Source organism: Emys orbicularis, chromosome 19 (genome assembly GCF_028017835.1).
Source record: "Emys orbicularis isolate rEmyOrb1 chromosome 19, rEmyOrb1.hap1, whole genome shotgun sequence".
NCBI classification, from domain to species: Eukaryota; Metazoa; Chordata; order Testudines; family Emydidae; genus Emys; species Emys orbicularis.
In genome coordinates, this window is record NC_088701.1 from 22,272,856 (window position 1) to 22,292,091 (window position 19,236).

Genomic DNA, 19,236 nt, shown 5'->3' on the forward strand with positions numbered 1-19,236 from the left:
GGGTGCCAGGACTCCTGGGTTCTATTCTAGGAGAGGAGTGAGGGGAGGGGGGGGTCTAGTGGTTCCGAGGGGGAAGACTTGGGAACTGAGACTCTTTGATCAAATCTCATCCGCTCTCTGCCTCAGTTTCCCCCTCTGCACACCAGGGATGATAATCCTACCACGTGGGGGAGGGGAATGAAATTTTGCACGGTGCTGGAAGATTTTGAAGGGTGGGGCCTGGGGGGCACAGGCACCCCTGGGCGTTGCAACCAGCAGAGAAGACCCCAAAGGGTGAGTGATCATCCGGTGATGGCCAGTGTGTCCCTGTCAAAACTATCTAGGGGCTTGGTTTCCCCAGCTGCAGCTGGCCCCTTCCAGCTGGGGAGGTCGAGCGCGGGGCGTCTCCTTGGGGAAGGCTGCATCCGAGGGGTTTGCTAGCTCTGATTATTACGGCAGTGTGCAGAAGACCCGGGTCATGCCACGCCAGGCGCTGTACAGGGCCCTAGTCTCAAAGCACATGAGAGCTACATAGGGAAGGGGTGGGAGGGGAAACCGAGGCACAGAGTGGGGCAGGAAGTGGCCACGGTCTCGCCACAGGGCAGAGGTGGAGCTGGGACTTGAAGCCAGGTGTCTGGTGTCCCCCCAGATCCTCCCCCTGCCCCATATCCCTGCCCGGCCTCAGGCCCGGAGCCCCAGAGAACCAGGCCCATGGTCGGTCGCGTGGGTTGCGGGCTGGGGGTGCCGGGGGCCGCTCTGGCCGGTCCCAGCACATTGAGGGTGACAGCCGGGCTGTCAAGCCGAGTTAGGTGACAGCGTGTGGATGGGTTGTGAGGGCCAGGGGGGCTGCAGCCACCAGCGGAGATAATTCGATGGCGGGTTTCTCAGGGCGGGCGCGGGGAGGGTCCTGGCTCCAGCGTGGCAGGGCTGAGTCACCGGCGCGTCGAGCGCCAGCCTATGGGCAGTGCAGGGCCGAGCGCCGTGGGACTCGGGGGGCGGCAGCTTCTCCCTCAATCCTTCCTCTTCCCTCGGTTCTCTGCCTGCCTCTCCCGGGAGGTGAACGGCCCCATCTCCGCCCCCCCTGTGCCAGCATCAGCCCTGCCAGGAGAGACCACCCCCGGCCCATGGGAATGCAGGGGCCACAGCACCAGGCTCCCCTCCCTTGGGGGGGTCCCTCCGTCACCACAGCACCCAGGCGCCGACAGAGAGTGGCTGCTGCGCTGGGTGCAGGGGCAGGCTGGGTGCCAGCCGCGTAATGGGCATTGCCGGTGGCACACGCCAGAGCTTCCAGCCCCGAGACCTTGGTCTGAAGAGCCCTGTGTCCAGACCACAGCCGGGGGTGGCTCTGGGTGTAGTCTCCCCCGCCGCCTGGGCCCTGGGGCAGGGCTGCATTGCCCGGCGCTGGGAAGGAGGAGGGGGCATTGGGGGGTGCTGCCTCCCACGGGTGGGGGATCTGGGGGGTAGAGGCATCTCAAAGTCCCCGTTGCCCTAGGTGGTCGGGGTCTCCGGCCCTGGGCTAACGAAGGCACCTGGTCTCTCCCGTGCCCACCTGTCATGTCCCAGCAGCAGTGCGAGGTTGTTGCCAGAGCGCCGTGCACGCCCTCACTGACCAGCAGGGGACGCTGCAGCAGCCTCCTCTCCTGAGCCTGGGTGCTGGGGCCCAGGGCGCTCGCGGGCGGCACCAGCGCCTGGCTTCCAAGCCAGGACCTGGAGTTCTGCCCGCGGCTCTGGCACAGCTGCGCCCCCTCCCCTCCCGGCGCCCCCGGAGCCAAAGCCCCGTGCAGACGCAAATGCCAGTGCAATTAGGCTCTGTAATTACAGGCCAGCAGCTGGAGCCCTGGCGCAGGCACCTGCCCACTGCGGCGCGGCCAACCAATGGGGGAGCTGGGCAGTGGGGCGCAGCTATTTGCCGGGGCCAGCTTCACGTGCCAGCGAGGGTCCCAGCTCCCACCATGAACTGCCCCCAGTTGGGCCCTGCCTAGAGCCAGCTTCCCCCTTCCGCCTGCGCCACAGGGCGGGGGAGCCGGCTTGGCCAGCCCCTGGCACCCAATCAGGCCGGAGCTGTATGTGTGTGTGTGGCAGCTGAGGCTGGGGGGGAGCGGGATACGTGAGGGGTGTCCCCTGCAGAACTGATGATGGGGTGGCTGATCTCATGCCCCTTCTGTTGCCTTCGCGTCCTCTCCCCCGGCACGTTTGGGAGAGGAGCAGGGAGCCAAGGGCAAATCTGTACCACCCCAACTCAAGAGGGAAACGTGACCCCCCACACACTTGTGGGGTGCCAGGGGCAGGTCAGTGCAGAGAACGTCCCTTCTGCAAACCCTCCCCCCCCCCCCCCCCGCCCCCTGCGTCACAACATGGTTTCGTTCCCCGTCGAAAGGCGACGTTGAAATTCCTCATGGGATGGACACACCGGGGGAAAAACCCTCCAGCGCCACTGGATTTTGCTGCGCTGACGTCCTGGCGCGATCGGCCACCCACGGGCAAGCTGGCGCGTTGGAAATCCATGTGCCTGGCCCCCGAAGAAAACGACCTCGAGCGGCGCCGGCTTCCCTCCGCCAGCGAGAGCCTGGGCACTGAACCCGGGCTTGGCGGCGAGCCGGTGGCATTTTCCCCACAGCCTGGCCCTTTAAGGGCCAATTAGCCCCGTCCTGCTACACCTGTGCAAGGTGCAGGACTTAAGCGGGGGGAGGGAGGGGGGAGGGGGCAGCTGGGACTTGGCTGTAGAGGAGAGTGGAGGGACTGTTCCTGGGGGCTGGCCCGGAGCTAGCTAAAGCCAGGAGGCCGAAGCACACAGGCACGGGGAGGTGTTGATGAAGGAGCCGGAGAGCTAGGTGGGTAGCCTGGCCTGGCTGATCGGTGGCCGGGCCCGCTGGTTTGGCTGGGAGCCAGGCCCCAAGGAAGGGTGACGTCTATGGCACGTATGTTTGGACGTTTTGGGACTGGGGTGAAGGGTCTCCCCTCCCTAGGGAAAACAACGAGGATCCTTGTGGCACCTTAGAGACTAACACATTTATTTGGGCATAAGCTTTCGTGGGCTACAGCGCACTTCATCGGATGCATGGAGTGAAAAATCCAGGGGCAGGTATATATACATGAAAGGAGGGGGGTTGCTTTACCAAGTGGGAGGTCAGTCTAACGAGATAAATCAAGGGGCTGAAGGCTTGAACATGGCGGGGGTGGGGGGGGAGGCCCCGCTCACCGCCATGACGGGCGAAGGCTGAAGAACGTGGTGGGGAAACTGAGGCAGGGCACTGCAACACTGGGTCACGCTGCCAGGGGGCGCTGTGGGACGGCGAGCTTTGTAACAGGCTGTTAAAAGCTCTTTCGGGTGATTCTTCCGTTCTCCCGTCCCTGCTCTTGTGCCAGCTTGAAGCCCCGTTTATCCCCTCCCCTGTAGGCTGGGTCTGCACTCAGCTTCCTATGGCCCCTGGGCCCCCAATGCTGGGAGCGGGGCCGGTGCACCAGTGGAGGGGGGGTTCACGTCCACCCCAGAGCAGCCTTACCCTGAGTGACAGGCCCTGCCTCCCAGCTGGGCCTCGGCAGGGGGCGGGGGGGATGGACGTCTATTGTGTTTGGCGCAGGGGGGCGTGCGCAGCGTCTCGGTTAATAGCACGTTGGGAACCGCTCGGCTGGGACGCGCCAGTCGCATGATCGCTCAAAGGACAGCGGTACCCAGCTCTGCCCCACGTGGGCTGGGGGGGCTGCAAAGACCCACGTTAACCCCTCCTGGGCTGCCCGTGTCCTGCTTGGCTTTTCCCTCCTCTTCTAGGCCCACTGCCTGGCAGGAAGCTGTTACTGCTCGTGTACCAGGCCCCGTTCCCTGCCAGCCTGGCCCTGCCAGGACTGTGGGTACCCTAAAAACCCCTGGGCCCAGAGAGGGCATCGGGAGACCTGAGTTTCTAGCCCTGGCTCCATCGCTGACCTTGGACAAGTCCCCCTGTAGGGGGGCGGCTTCTCTAACTGCGCTGTTCCCCTCAACTTCAGCTGGGCACCGGGGGGGAGGGGAAATCTCACGCCCAAATCCCCCTGCCTCAGTTTCCCCATCCATACAATGGTGGTGGTGGTGGGGAGTTATGCCCAGAGGAGCTAGTGGCTTGCAATGAGGAGGTCTCCGGTGGGTGAATCGCGGATCTGCCGGGGAAATTCTGCAGGAAGGGGTCCCTCGGCCCATTGTCCCAGCAGGACGTGGTCAGTCTGTGTGCCGGGCTCTGGAGAGAGACTGAGGCCAGGCAGCCGCTTCTGGGGACAGGGTGTCTGGTCCCAGGCCAGTCTCGGTGTGAAGGGGCCTGCCTCAAATCTGTTGCCGTCCCCGTTCTAGGAAGTGGGGCGTCTGGACAGCTTGTCAGTAAATAAACCGCTCACAAAATCCCCCGGGACTGGGCCATCGGGTCCTGCTCCAAAGCGGGACATTAATCTGCCAGCTCCTGAAAAATCTGGAGCCGTGGTTTGTCCGCGAGCGGGCGTGGGTTCGAATCCCTCTTGATCCAGCCGGGGAGCGGCTGAGAGAGAACCGGCCACTGGGGCGAGTCCCTGCGCGCATTGGAAAGAGCTCGGATGCGCCGTTAGAAGAGCGCCAGCCGTGGGATCCGTGAGGCTCCAATGGACACCAGCGAGCGCTGGCAGAACCCAGAGCCCCAGTGGAGAGGGCTGGTGAGTCATTCCCTTGCCGTGACCTGGCGGGGGGGGAAATCTCGTTACTCGGGAGAGCAAATTACTGGGTGAGCAGTGGCGGGCGGGGGGGACGGGGGAAATCATAATTTGTCTCAGCCTCTGTGTGGCGAAATGTCAGCAGGCCAGGAAGGTGCGAACGTGCCAGCGCCTCTGGCATTCTCAAGAGCCGCTGCCCGCACTGGTGTGAAAAGATCGGGGGGAACGGGGGGGCGTCTTCCGCTCCCAGCCGGTGCCGGGCAGCAGCCGTGAAAGGAAAACGTGTCAGGCTGGTCGGATTGAGCGGCTCCGGCACCACCAGAGCGCCCCCAGGAGGTGTCGCGAAGGCCGGAGCCGCTAATGAGGAGCTGCTAACAGCTAAGGCGAGCTAATGAATTCTTTGCTGGCCCCTCCGAGTAACACAGTGCATCTTAGTGGCAAAGGCCCCGGGCTAGGGATGCGCCAAGGTCATTCCCGTCCCCATGCACACGGCTTCTGCCGTCAACCACCCCAAAGGATTATGGGATGGCCCCCCGGGAATCTTGGGAGTGGGGAAGGGGTTCTGAGGTTCCCATAATCCCCCTCCAGATGTGTTCTCCCAGTCTGAGTCTGGAAGCATCCCCCCCCGCCACACACACACTGTTCTAGCTGCCCCATAGCAAAGGTCTTGCCGGGGGTTGGGGGATCCCAGCTTTGGGGTTCTGGGTTCATTTATCTTGTGGCCATGAGTTCCGCAGGCTATCCCTGAGGGCTAAAGCACAGCAGGACAGAAAGTGATTTGGCCAGGGTCGTGCAGGGTGCCCGTGGCAGAGTCAGGATTAGAACCCAGCCGTCCTGCATCCGCTGCCTTAACCAGCCTGCCTCACTCCCCACCCCGTCGCTCTACCTGCTGGCCTGGGCCCTGATGCCTGCAAACAGTTGCTGGTGGAAGATGATTGACAGCTGGTTAGGGACTGGAACTGCCCACCTTACCCCTGCTCCCCACCACTGTGCCCGGCAGGGTCCTGCAGCCGGCTCCCCGCGTCGCTGCCTGTCACGGAGTCCCCGGGCGATGCTCTGGAACTGCTCCCCACGAAGCCAGTCAGGACTCTGGGGAGCCTCCGCTCTCGGAGCAGACGGTCTTCAGGGCAAGAAGCTCACACGGCTTCACCTCCTGGGAGCATTCAGCATATGCCCCTCCGTGCGCTTCCCACAGCGAGTCCGCCCAGGCGGGGTCCTGGGGAAACCAGAGGGTCCTGCACCCCCACTTCGTAGTCAGACGTGACTCTCGGCCAGCCAGTAAAACAGAGGTTTATTAGATGACAGGAACACGGTCTAAAACAGAGCTTGTAGGTACAGCGGCGAACGGGACCCCTCGGCCGGGTCCATTCTGGGGTTCAGAGAGCCAGACACCCACGTCTGCCCTCACTCCTCGTCCCCAGCTAGCTCCAACTCTGAAACCCCCTCCAGCCCCTCCTTCTCTGGGCTTTGTCTCTTTCCCGGGCCAGGAGGTCACCTGATCCCTTTGTTCACCTTTAGCTATTTCCTTGCAGGGGGGGGGAAGGGGCCCTGGCCGTTTGTTGCCAGGGAGACAGAGTGTCAGTGATTTATGCACACTGGCCTTTCCCCACCACCTAGAGACTTAAGAAATGCACAGGGGAAACTGAGGCATCCACCCAGTATTCAGAGGAAACATTAAGAACAGTCCCACTTCGTCACACTGCCATCCCCGGGGTCTGGGTCACACGAGGCCAGGACGTCTCCTCCTGGCCCTTCTCTGTCTCATTTCCCGCGGCAGCAATCTCGGCTCCGCATTGCTGGCGCTTCCCCAGTGAAGTGCCGGCTCTTGTGCCAAAGCCATTTCTGGGAGATTGCAGCCGGCTGCCGGCGCGGCTCGGTCACTGAGCTCTTCCCTCCCAGCTCTGGCTTCTTCAACTCCCCTGCGCCCCTGAAGGCAAGAAACTCCCTGGGGCTTTGCAAAGGTGCAGAATTTTGGGGGGGCACCCTTGCTTTCCCCCCTCCGCATTGTCCCTCTACCCCGGAGCCAGAAGGCCCACCCTTGGGGAGAGGGTCTCCCCTTTCAAGCCAAGCCCCTGGGGGAGGGGGGAGCTGAGATCTGCCATCGACAGCGGCAGAGGGGGCGGCTCGGCTGAGCCCCACCCAATTGGTTTTACGGGCCGCTGGAAGGTGAGCGACGGGGTAAAGACGCATCCTGGGCGAACGGAGGGTGTGAAGGGGGGGCCCTGCCCAGCCTCACCAGGGCGGAGGGCGGCGAAAATATCTCAGAGCACTTGGCAAGGGAGGTCGGTAGCATTCTCCCCAGTCTACAGATGGGGAAACTGAGGCACGGGGAGGTGGGGAACCTGACTTTAGCTGAGAGCATCGACCAAGGGGCCTGGTGGGTCACCTCAGACCAGGACCCTGCTGCGCTAGGCGCTGTCCACAGCACGGGGCATCCCAGCGGGGCGGCATTGTGGATTGGCGCAGTGCAGGACACCAGCATCCCCCAGAGCAGGGCTGATTCTGGAGGCCTGACGCTCAGCCGGTGGGGGCTGCTGTCTCGATTCCTCCCATCCCCCTACGAACGCCATGGCTATAACAACCCCGTCTGTGTCGCCCCTGCCACTCCGGTGCCTCTCGTTTCCCGGGGACTAGTGCCCGGTTGGCACATCCAGGCTTCCCGCCCCCCCCCCGTCTGGTCAAGACCCCCCAGCTCTTGTGTGTCATGCCACCTGCCAGCTAGCTGGGCTGAAAGCCCCTCTTCAGTGAGACCCTCTCTCCTGGTTTTCTCACGATAAAGACCCAGCTCCTGGACTCCTGTTATTACCCGAGACACTCCGCTTTCGTTATCCATTTCCTGCTCCCGTGGCTGCGGGGAAAAGCTCAAACGCAAGCCCCGAATGCTCCGTTGGTAGAAGGCCCCTAAATAGAGCCTCAAACTTCTTTTTAGAGAAAACCTCCATTTTTGGAGGCTGGACTCATGAACCCCCTGGGGTCGGCAGCACGCTAATCGCCTTCGCTCTTGTCTAGCGCCGGTCGTCAGCAGCTCTCAGAGCACGTGGCAAGGGAGGTTGGTAGCGTTCTCCCCAGGCTACAGATGGGGAAACTGAGGCATGGGGAGGTGGGGAGGTGATTTGCCCAGCAGATCAGTGACGAAGCCAGGAACTGAATCCAGGTCTTGTGAGTTCCCTTATCCAATGCTTTATCCACCAGGCCTCAAGAGGTGGGATTATATTTAAATTAATGGAGATATCCTATCTCCTAGAACTGGAAGGGACCTTGAAAGGTCATCGAGTCCAGCCCCCTGCCTTCACTAGCAGGACCAAGTACTAATTTTGCCCCAGATCCCTAAGTGGCCCCCTCAAGGATTGAACTCACACCCCTGGGTTTAGCAGGCCAATGCTCAAACCACTGAGCTATCCCTCCCCCCTTTTGTTTAATCTTGGTGCGTAAATGGGAGCGGCATGCTTGGGGGGGGAATCTGCCCACAGAATCGCTCCATGCCTCAGTTTCCCCATCTAAAGCGGTGCTCACAATCCTTCCCTGCCTCATGCGGGGGTGGATGGATTCACTGGAAGCTCTCTGGGGCGTGCTCTGCCCCGCTCTGTGTTCGTGCACAGGGCTGATGGGGAGGTGCCCAGATGCTGTGGTGATGGGCGTAGAGTCATAGAACAGCCCTGTAGGATGAGCTCGCGCCAGGGATTGTGATGGCGAAAAGCGTCTCCCAAGAGCTCAGGGTAGCTGGCTTCCTTCTGCCCACGCTGGAGGTTCCTTGCCCCCTTCCTCTTGCTTCCCCCTCCACCCCAGTGCACTAATCTCCAAGACAGCATGCGGGGTGGGGGGTGCTGCAGCAGCAGACAGTCTGTAAACACTCCCGGAAAGGGAGCTATTTTTGCAAACCTGGTGCTTATTTTAGTAACACATTAAATCCACCTTCCCCCGGTGCCAGAGAGGCAGCTCCGTGGGAGGGCGCTGCACGTGGCTGAAAACGGGGCCAAGGTGACGCCCAGACGCTGGCTGGGAGCACGTGCCTTGCAGCGTGGGACTTGGAGAAGCAGGAATGGGGGTCTGGGGGGGTCCCCTGGGAAACGGAGCCTTTGGGCCATGGGCTGAATTGGAGTCCTGCTCCAAAGCTGTTAGTTGTATCCTGCACAGAATGAGTTTGCTGGGTCTCAGTCCAGCGCTAACTGGGCTCCCTGGCTCGGCGAAGGCAGCAAACGGGCCACGGAGACAGAGCTGAGTGTTGCAGAAGGTGGGTTCCCTTTCTGCTTCTGCCACAGATTCGTTGCGTGTCCTTGGTCAAGTCAATGTGCCTCTGTGCCTCAGTTTCCCCATCTGTAAAATGGGGATAATCTGCCATCCTGCCAGGTCCAGGTGCCTGAATTCCCCCAAACACCAGGAATTCAGCAGAGCTGCTGGCCTTGGGCAGCGTCCGGGTCCTCTCCTTGTCCTGCATCTCCTCCCCCAGCTCCTTATCTTCTCCTCTGCAAATATTGGCCTTTTAAAAATGAAGCTGCAGGCCAGGTTTATGGGGGCAGCTTCCCCTGTGCTGGGCTGGAACCCTGGGGGCGGTCTCAAGAAGCCGTTTAGATCCGGCAATTAGAAGCCAGGACTCCTGGGTTCCATTCCCAGCCCCCCATTGATTCTTGGGCAGATCCCCGTCGCTTCTCTGCCTCCCCACTTGCCCATCTCCTAAAAGGGGCACAACATCCGCCATTAGCCAGCGCTGTGAGGTGCTCTGATGGGGTGTGCTAGAGGAGGGCACCCCATTGCCCCAGTGTGGAGCTAGAGGGTGCTGGGCTGCTTGGGTGAACAGAGGGGGTGCTCTCCTCTGAGTTGTGGCCGGCAATGCATTGCTGAATGGAGGGATAGCTCCGTGGTTTGAGCATTGGCCTCCTAAACCCAGAGTTGTGAGTTCAATCCTTGAGGGGGCCATTTAGGGATCTGGGGCAAAAATCTATCTGAGGATTGGGCCTCCTTTGAGCAGGGGGTTGGACTAGATACCTCCTGAGGTCCCTTCCAACCCAGCTGCATAATTAAAAACAAAAAAAGTGCCTCAGTTTCCCTGTATGGAAATGGAGCCGCCCCCTCTCCAGGGTACCAGTAATGAGGGTTGTTTAGTGTGTGTAACATGCTGTGCCCCTGCCCCAGTGAGCGGCAAGAGGGCTCCGGTTCCTTCCATGTGGAGGCAGAAATCTCTTCTCCCTTTCAACGCCCCGGCGGCTTTGCTGCCGGCAGGAGCTGTAATGGGACTAATTAAGGAGAAAAAGGGGGAGGCGAACCCAGTTCTCGGTATTTAACTCTGGCTCCTTCTGGTTGATGCTAACGCGCTAATTGACTGTGTCCCGGGCTGGGGGGCCCCCTGCCTCCTCTCTGCAGGAGTCTGCTTCCTTCCGCTTCTTCGATCCTTGGGCAGGGCTGGAACGAACCCCCCTGTCTCCCGACAGCCGCCGGATCGCCCAGCCTGCCCGGCTGGAAGACTCTGCAGAGCGGCTCTCCGGCACACCTGCTCAGAGCCTTGTTCCCCGCCCTGCTCCCTTGTGACCCATGGCTCTGGCCTCTGACTCCTGCTAGGGTGACCAGATGTCCCGGTTTTATAGGGACAGTCCCGATTTTGGGGTCTTTTTCTTATATAGGCTCCTATTACCTCCCACCCCCATCCCGATTTTTCACACTTGCTGTCTGGTCACCCGCCTCCCGCTCCAACCACTAGGCCTGACGGCCCATGCCCCGGTTTCCCGACAGCTATAGACCCGCGGCCCGTCTCTGACGGTGACCTCTGTGCTCTGCTGCAGACAGTCCCCAGGGCTGAGCTTTGCCATGTGGCTGGGCGGCCAGGCGCCCACCCGCCCGCTAGCACCCAGGGACTCTGCCCCTCCATCTCCCCTGCTTGGATTTTAGTGCCTGCTCTGGTGAGTCACGTACCCAGCTCCGGGGCCCCCGGCTCCCTCCCCTGCCAGCTGCGCCAGTCAACTCCCGCTTGCTAACTGCTGGCTGGCGAGAGCTTTGTGAAGAGCAGACAGCGCGAAGCCTCCCGCCCTGCGTGACTCTTTCACAAAGGAGCGAAATGGCTCGAAAGCCATAAACGCCGCGCCGGGAAATGGCTCTTCCATCTCCCCGGCTCGCAACGCGCCTTCGTCTCTTTTGATTACGGCTCCTCCCCAGCCAGCCAGACACCCTGAGCTGCTCGCAACCTAATTGAAACCTGCTCAGACTGTCAGATGCAATTGCTGCTGCGTGACGGGTTTGGAGCTCAGGGGGCTGGAGGGAGGGATGTTGAGGACCGAGCCCAATTAATTTGAGGCCCAGTAATTAAGGGTTTGCAGCTCTCAGTCGGGGAAGCTCTCCCCAGGCTCTGCTGCGCTCCGGGGAATCAAATGTTGGCATCCAACTTTTGTTCTTGGGCTGGGGGATAACGGTAGGTCTCCGTTTCCCTTCGCCCTCCCCTGCGGCGCTCAACCGGCCGTTTGCACAAAGAGCAAGCGCTAAATAGGGTCTTTACGTAGTAACTGAACTGGTTCATCCTGACCCTTTTCAGACCCGTTCCTAATCACTCAGCGGGAAGCTTTGGGCACCTAAGAATGGCCATATTGGGTCAGGCCACTGGTCCACCCAGCCCAGTGTCCTGTCTGCCGACAGCGGCCAATGCCACGTGCCCCAGAGGGAGTGAATAGGACAGGGCAATTATCGAGTGATCCATCCCCTGTCGCCCATTCCCAGCATCTGGCAAACAGAGGCTAGGGACACCATCCCTGCCCAGCCTGGCTACTAGCCACTGATGGACCTATCCTCCATGAAGTTATCTAGTTCTTTTTTGACCACAGTCGCTCACATGCCTGGAGGCAGCTGTAAACTCAGCAGCCCTGGGAGGGGCCCGAAATGAACTTTCTCTTTTGCAACGAAGGAGGAAATTCTGCAAAACCGGCCCGTGCCCTGTGGGCCTCGAAGGACCTTCCCCGGGCCGGACCCTGCGTGCGCCCCCTTTGCATTAGCGCTTTGTCCTTTGCGAGCCGGGGTGCAGGTACACATGAACCCCGGGGTGGGGGCCAGGCTTCAGGTCTGCGTTGGGTTTACGGCCGGATTTTATTATGCGCCGGGCAAGCACACAGCCCACGGGAGAGAGAAATTGGGGGGCGAGATACACGTCCCATCCTGTCCCCAGTTCATTTCTCTTTAGCAGTTTAACTCAGCTGCTCATGGAATATTCATTCGCCGCCCCGCTGACATGTCTCTTTTCAGCTCTCCCTACACGTCCCTCCTGCTAAAAGGGGCCCGTAGCTCCCTGCCCGGGCGGGGGCAACCAGCAGGGCCCCGCCAGGACTGGCTCGCTCGCTAATCGGTTCTCCCCGCTCGGCCAGCTGCGCCAGCTCCCCGGAGCGGCTCCGATCTGGCCAGAGTTCGATGCCAAGGGGCCGGCGGCCAGGCCCCAGCCAGCCGGGGGTGCGAATGGACAGCGGGCCCGGCAGCGTAACTAAGAGCAGCGCGGACTGAGCCTGGGCTTGTCCCACCATGCCCTGGCTCATTCTCCCGATAGCCGGCTGGCCGGATCTGGGACCCCCCGTCTTCTCTGTAGCACCTCCTGGGGTTGGCGCCCTGTGAGTCGTGCTGCTGGGACGCAAGCGGGGGGTGTGACGGTCTTGACATAATCTGTAACTGTACAGATCACTGTTGCGACCACTGTGATATATTTGCAGCAAATCTTGTCGAAAGGTTGGCTTGTGAGGGGTCTCTGGAGAGGTTCGGGTTTGCTGGTTATGGTTATGCTGTCTGTACATGTGTATCAGTTTTGTAGTTGAAGTTATGAGTATTGGCTCTGTACTGTCTGTATTTCACACTTACGCTCTGCTTCTGGGAGACACCCCAGACAAGTTGGTGTCAGCTCTGCCTAGCCTGCGTGATGGCCCATTAAGGCCCATGGGCTATTGACCTGACCCACTGAGAGAGGACAGACGCCTTGTGCCTCAGCACGGTGGGCAGGGACCTGCCCGTGGACCGAACACTTGCCCTGTGATGGACAGTTCGTCTTTGGGACAAAGAAAGCAGAGACCACATGGCAGGAGACTATAAAAAGCTGCTGCAGCTTCTCCGGCTTCTGACCCCTGGAGGGACTTTGCTACACTGAAGCTCTGGACAAAGGACTGAGGACCCATCCCAGCTGGGGATGTTCCAGAGACTTGATTTGAACCTGCAGTTTATTCTATCGCTGCTACAAGCCTGAACCAAGAACTGTGCCATTACTGTATGGAATTGATTCCATTTAACCAATCCTTGCTCTCACCTGTATCTTTTTCCTTTTATGAATAAACCTTTAGATTTTAGATTCTGAAGGATTGGCAACAGCGTGATTTGTGGGTAAGATCTGATCTGTATATTGACCTGGTCTGGGGCTTGGTCCTTTGGGATCAGGAGAACCTTTTTCTTTTACTGGGGTCTTGGTTTTCATAACCATTTGTCCCCATAACGAGTGGCGCTGGTGGTGATGCTGGGAAACTGGAGTGTCTAAGGGAATTGCTTGGGTGACTTGTGGTTAGCCAGTGGGGTGAGACCGAAGTCCTCTCCGTCTGGCTGGTCTGGTGCCTTAGAGGTGGAAAAACCCCAGCCTTGGGCTGTAACTGCCCTGCTCTGAGCGATTTGTCCTGAATTGGCACTCTCCGTTGGGTCCCACCAGAACCAGCATCGTTACAGGGGGTATGATCAGAACCAGAGGAGGCAGAGCTGGGGAGCTCCTCCGCGGAGCTGGCAGGAGAGAACGTAGGCCGGGGTTTGTTGCTCTTTCTTTGATATTCCCTCGAAGTCACAGCTGAGATCTGAGCTCCGTTGTGCCGGGCGCTGCACAGACCCCGCCAGAGACGCTTCCGGTCTCAGTACGGTTCCTATTTTACAGATGGAGGAAACTGAGGCCTGGAGACACGAAGGGCCTTGCTGCAGGTCCCCCCGGGGAGTCGCTAGCCGGGACGGGGCTCAAGGTGAGATCTGCCCGGCCCAGCACTGCAACAAGGCCGGCCTCCTGCTGGGAGAGGTAGCACCGCGGACCCTTGCTGGGGAAACCGGCGTCCCACTAGCCGCCTAGATCTGGAGGGAGCCGATCCGCCCTTCGTGCCGGAGCAGGGCGGACGTCTGCTCCCAGCCACCCAGGCACCGGGGAAGCGGGAGAGGGGAAATTACGCTTCCCCCAGCCGCGTTTCCAGGCCGCTCCTGCCTGGCTGCCTCGCAGAGCCAGGATCCCGGCCTCGCTGGCCCCCAGGCGGCTGCTGGCAAGGGGACGGGCTGGTTCTGAGAGGAGCCCCGGGCTTTCCGGGCGGACACGCTGCTGGCTCTGCAAGCCGAGGGCTTAGGGTAGCGCAGGGCGTTCCACAGCACCCTCTTTACCGCAGTGCTCATGTCAGCCGGAGTCCAGGGGGGGCACTGGGTGGGTCGTATCTGTCTATTAAAGCCGGGCACCAGCTGCCTCGTGGAATACGATAACCTCCATCCGTCGGCCTCCACAAAGGAAGGAGCGTTAGCCCCATTTTATGGATAGGGAAACTGAGGCACAGGGGGGACCTGACTTGCCAAAGGTCACCCAGCAGGCCAGTGGCAGAGTCGCGGCTAGAACTGCTAGGCTAGAGGTCCTAGCCCAGTGCTCTATATGCTAGGCCACGCTGCCCGCTGCCTTGCTGCGTGGAACGGGCCCGAGTGAATAGACTGGGTGAGGCAGCTGCCGTCTCGGCCGACGACGCCTCCAGGGAGGGGAGCCAAAGAGCTGTCGCCGGCAGCCAGAGCTTTGGCTGAACATCCTGCCTGAAAGGGGGCCCCCTCCAGCCATGTGGCGCCCCCCCCCGGGAACAAGACGCTCTCCACCGCCACCACTCCCTGCAGCAGTCAGGAGCTCTCCCGTCTCTGCCTGGTGCCCATTGCTGAGATGCCCAGAGTTGCCCCTAGGGACGTGTGCGCCCCCCTTACCACGGCCCCATAGGGATCCCCAACCACATTGACCGGGGGGGGAGGTGGCGCATGCGCTTCTGAGGACACTTTCACCCCTGAGGTCGCACCTCCTGTTCTGAGCCAGGTTGCTGATGTGACGCAGCTTCCCCCCGCGAGCCCCCGGGGGCCCAGGTGAGGCCCGGCCGGGGGTGGCCAGATGACTCCTTCCTATTGCTCAGCCGTAACCCCAGGAGAGATGAGCCAAGTCATCACACTGAAATGTCACCGGGAAGTCATGAGCCCCAGATCGGAGCGGGCGAGAACAGGTGAGAAAGCAAAAGCGGCCAGGGGGTGGTGGGGGTGTGGGGGGAAATCTCCGGGCGAATCTCAGGCAGTGACGGGCTAAGCGGGACATTGCTGGACCAAACCCTGGAGAACTGAGCCGAGGGGGTGTAATCTTGTAGAGACCGTCCTAGGCGGCTTCTATCCCTGAGCTCTGCAGAGAACGTAGCTGCAAACTTCGGCTTGCAGAGGCAGCTCTGCAGAGGATCAAACGCCAGCTGATAAAAGACTTAAACCTTCTCTGCTCACCAAGCCACCTCTCGGCTCCTTTCGCCTCTGCCGGGCGCTCTAGGTCACCGCGGCCGCTGGTGAACGTCAAAGGCCACGGAGCTACTAGGCTCAGAGCAGCGGAGGAGTCAGGCCCTGGTCTGTCCGGCACCCCGCGCCCTCTTGGTGTTACGTCCAGACCAGGGCACGAGGGCTTCGCTCACTCCCCTGGGGGTGTGGAGTCCGAACGGCGGAAACAAGCTCCGCTTTGACCTGCATTGAGGGAGGCCGGGGCTGGCTGTGGGCTCTGCTGCAGAGATGAATCAAAGCACGACGGGGCGCGCGTCTCGACTGGTGCGAGCGTGGTTGCCCGGGACTAGCTCGGGGCTGGGCCGCCGGGAAGGGATTGGAGAAAACCCCTGGCGTAGAGGGAGCTTGGTTGACGAGCCCCAGCGTGGTTGGGATCTTGCAAGGCCCGAGTCTCTCGCCCCCCTGCCCTTCCCACTAGACCGCACTGCTGCTTCTCACGTTGTACTCCAGAGTCCAGGACGGGACGGACCTTACTGACTTCCCGGGAAGGATTTCTGCCTCCCCTGCTCCCACCAGAGCCTGGACCAGGTGCCCCCAGAGGGCCCGGTGCCTTTGCTAGGTGCCTCCTGTCACAGCCCGTCTGTCTCTGCTGAATTACAACCTTCTTCAGCTGCTAATAGACCTCGTCTCAATCCACTTCAGCTTTTATGTTCCCGGCTCCCTGCACATCTTAACCTCCCACACGCTGTCTTCCTTCCCTGCCGGAGGAGAGGAGGGCGAGGTTGGGGCGCTGTCAAGGCTGAGCAGTGAACCTCGCCCTCCCCGGGCAGGCAGGGGGGAAGGGGGACAGAGGCACCAGTGATCTGCCCCCTACCTCGCCCTTTGTGCTTGGCCCAATCCAGGCCCCAGTCTCCAGCCCGCAGCGCTGGGGGGGACCTGGATCCGTCTGCGTGCAGCGAGGTGAGGAAGGAGGGGCTAGTGAATAGGGCACTGGGAGACGCAGGTTCAGCTCCCTGTGTGACCTGGGGCATATCACTCATTGCTCTGTGCCTCAGTTTCCCCATCTGTAAAGGAGGCCCCTACTTCCCAGGGGCGTTGAGGCTAAATCCACTGATGAGTGTGAAGGGCTCAGGTGCTGGCCCAGGGCAGCCTTGTCCCACAGCCGCCTGTTACCGCTTCCCACGCATGGGCGTGGTTCTTGGCCAGTGCTTTGCAGCTGGAGGGCTTGGCTTCCCGCCCCACTGCTGAGCGCATCGGGGGGCTGCTACAGGGTGGTTTGCCTGATTAAAGCTGCATTTACCCAGGGGTGGGGAGCACAGGTGGCTATGTGGGGGGGGAGGGGGGGCAGAATGCCATGCAATTCCACCTGCTTGGTTTCCTGATTGCAGTTGAGGGTTGCCTTCTCTGATACCCCCTGGTCCCGACGGATTGTGCCCTCCAGCTGCTGGTGACCCGGGCATGACCCGGCCCTGTTCACAAGCCAAGTCATTTCTCTACCTCTCGGGCCATCTGGCTTCCTTCTGCCTCTTTTCCACTTGCTGGCGATTAAAGAGCCGCTCCCGCACCTCGTTGTAACGTCGCTGACGCTGCGCCGCGGAGAACAGAGCCTGGGTGGGCGGGCGGGCGGCTGCGGGCCCTGGATCTTTGCTCACTTACATGGCTCTAAATCGGGAGCGAGGCCGGACGGTCGCGCAGGTGAGAGGAAGCCACGCAAGGAGCAGAGTGGTTGTGAGAGAGAAGGGGCTGGGTCGCTGGGCTGATCGCAGCAGAGAGGAGAGATGGGACGGAGGTTGAGCCATGCCCTGGGATTTGGGAGACCTGAGTTTGATTCCGACTCCTTGGGCAAATCCCTTGATCTCTCTGGCTCTCAGTTCCCCGCGGGGAAAGTGGAGCTGCTGATCCTTCCTTGAGGGCAGGGAGACTGCGTTAGTACAGCCCCCGGCGTGCCGGGGCCTGGCTTGCAATTCACGCCTTCTAGGTGCTACCCTAATACTACCAGGAAAGGGGAGTTGCCGGCATCTGCCGCTGTGGCCTGACATCATCCAGCCGCAGAGGGTTTCGAAGCTCTCTCTTCTGGTTCAGTCCCCGGCTGGGGCATTTTCAGCGCTTCCAGGATTCTGCCCCGGGGGCTGGGGCTGAGCAGAGTGCGTGCGTGAAGCTGTCGATTTTGAAGGACTCCCACGGCGGGGCTCAGGGAGCTAATTGACCTAGTTCTTTCTGGCGTGCTGCTTATTAGGAGTAATTGTCCGTGGCGGCCGCTCTGACACTCGCGGAGCCGGGAGCCGGGTGGAGGCTCTGGGAAGGGACCTGAGGCTTCCTGTTCAGACTCGTTTGTGTTACATTTCCACCCATCTGCCGCACAGGCCTTGGGTGTGAAACCTAACGAAGAGGGGGAAGCTACAAGGGGCTCCTTAGGCTCCGCCTCTCCAAAGGAAGAGGGGGAATGGTGTGGATGCTCATTTGCATATTGCTACCCAGAATGCTCTCTTCCAGCCCGCAGGCGCCTTGCAGTGGCGGTAGGTATTGGGTCCCGCTGTCCAGGCGTGCGCTGACGGCACCGGCGCTCTGGGATCCAGCACAGGATGGAGCAGAGGATGTAAAATCTCTAGCTTTGTTGCAGCGGCAGAGAACACTGCAAGCAAAGGGTGTACCCAGGGGCATCCAAGGTGTCCGTGCTGGTAGCGCCTCCTACCACGGAGCGACGCCGCAGTGCAGTGATCTTGCGACCTTAACACCAGGCCCCACAATGAACTATGGGCGGGGCTGAGCATTGGGGATGGAAAGGCCTCACCGTGCTTGCTTGCAGGGTTCCTCGCTGCCGAGCACCCTCTTCTGCTAGGACGGAGACCTCCCCCCCCCGGCCACGCTGTGTGGGTGGAGTCCGCGCCCACCCTCCCTGCGGCTCTCCTGTCCCGTTTTCCCTTCCTCGTCTTCGTTTTCTCCTTCCCCTCTTTGTGCTGCGCTCGTCAAAGTCAGCGAGAGACTTTCTGTCCCCACCTGTCACTGTCTGAACGTCGGGTGCTGACAACTTCTCTTGGCAGCGTGAGGGAGAACTCCCAGGTGGGCTTGCAAAGGTAGAGGCAATTACCTCGGTGCTGTTTGTAAGAGAGAGAACATGTGTGGCATTGACACAGGTATTTGTGTGTGTGTGTGTGTGTGTGTGTGTGTGTGTGTGTGTGACGTGTCCACATGTGGACTGTGTGGAGGCACCTATTCCCATGGTTAAGGCTGCCACATCTTTAAAATTCCCATGAAACCCAATCCCAAGCCTTCCTCTCCAGCCTTCCTCATCCTCCTCTCCCATAGCCGCTGCCCCTTCTCCGGGGAGGGGGCTGCCCGTCTCTGGTCTCCCCCCGCTGCCCCAGCGCCCTCTGTCCCTCTAATGCCCCAGCTGCATTGCAAAAGGGCCTCCATCCTCTTCAGCTCCTTAATAACCCAGCTGACCAAGGGCTCCCCCAAGGGCCGTAATTCATGGCAGACTGTCCCCTCGCCCCCTTCCTGCACGGACAAGGGCCGCGGTTCCCTTGGCTGCCAGCCGGCCATGCCCAGGCCCCTGCCGGCATCCGGCCAGGAGCTGAGCTCAACGGGGCACAGAGGGTGCCCCCACTCCCCTGGGGCAGAGCCCTCCCTCTCTAACAAAGCTCTCGGCAGTGTAACGACATTCACACACCCCCCCCGCACACACACATCCCCCCCCTCCCAGGCACAGCCTGCACCCTGCAGGGAGAAGGTGCCCCGTGGGGCTGCCCTGCCACCGGAGAGCTGAATAATTCGCCGGCGCGGGTTCCGCTCAGCGGGACTCGTGTGCCGGATTCCCAAGGGCTTCCGAGTGTGTGATCCTCTAGGAGAGTGTCCGGCTCAGCTCCCCTTCCCCCACCCCCACAAATCACACACCGGGGGGGGGGGGGCAGAGGGGGCACCTTTCGGTCAGGAGCTCCCTCTTCTGGTTGGTGTTTAGAGGCAGAACTCCTGGGTTCTCCTCCCAGCTCCAGCAGGACCTGGACCCAAGTCGGTGCCTCTCCTTGTGCCTCAGTTTCCCTATGCCGAACATCCTGGCCCTCTAGCTCAGGCAGCAGAGACGGAGGGAGCTGGGTGTAGTACCCGTAGCCAGCCCGACGCAGGGATCTCATTACAGACATGGAGAAGGGT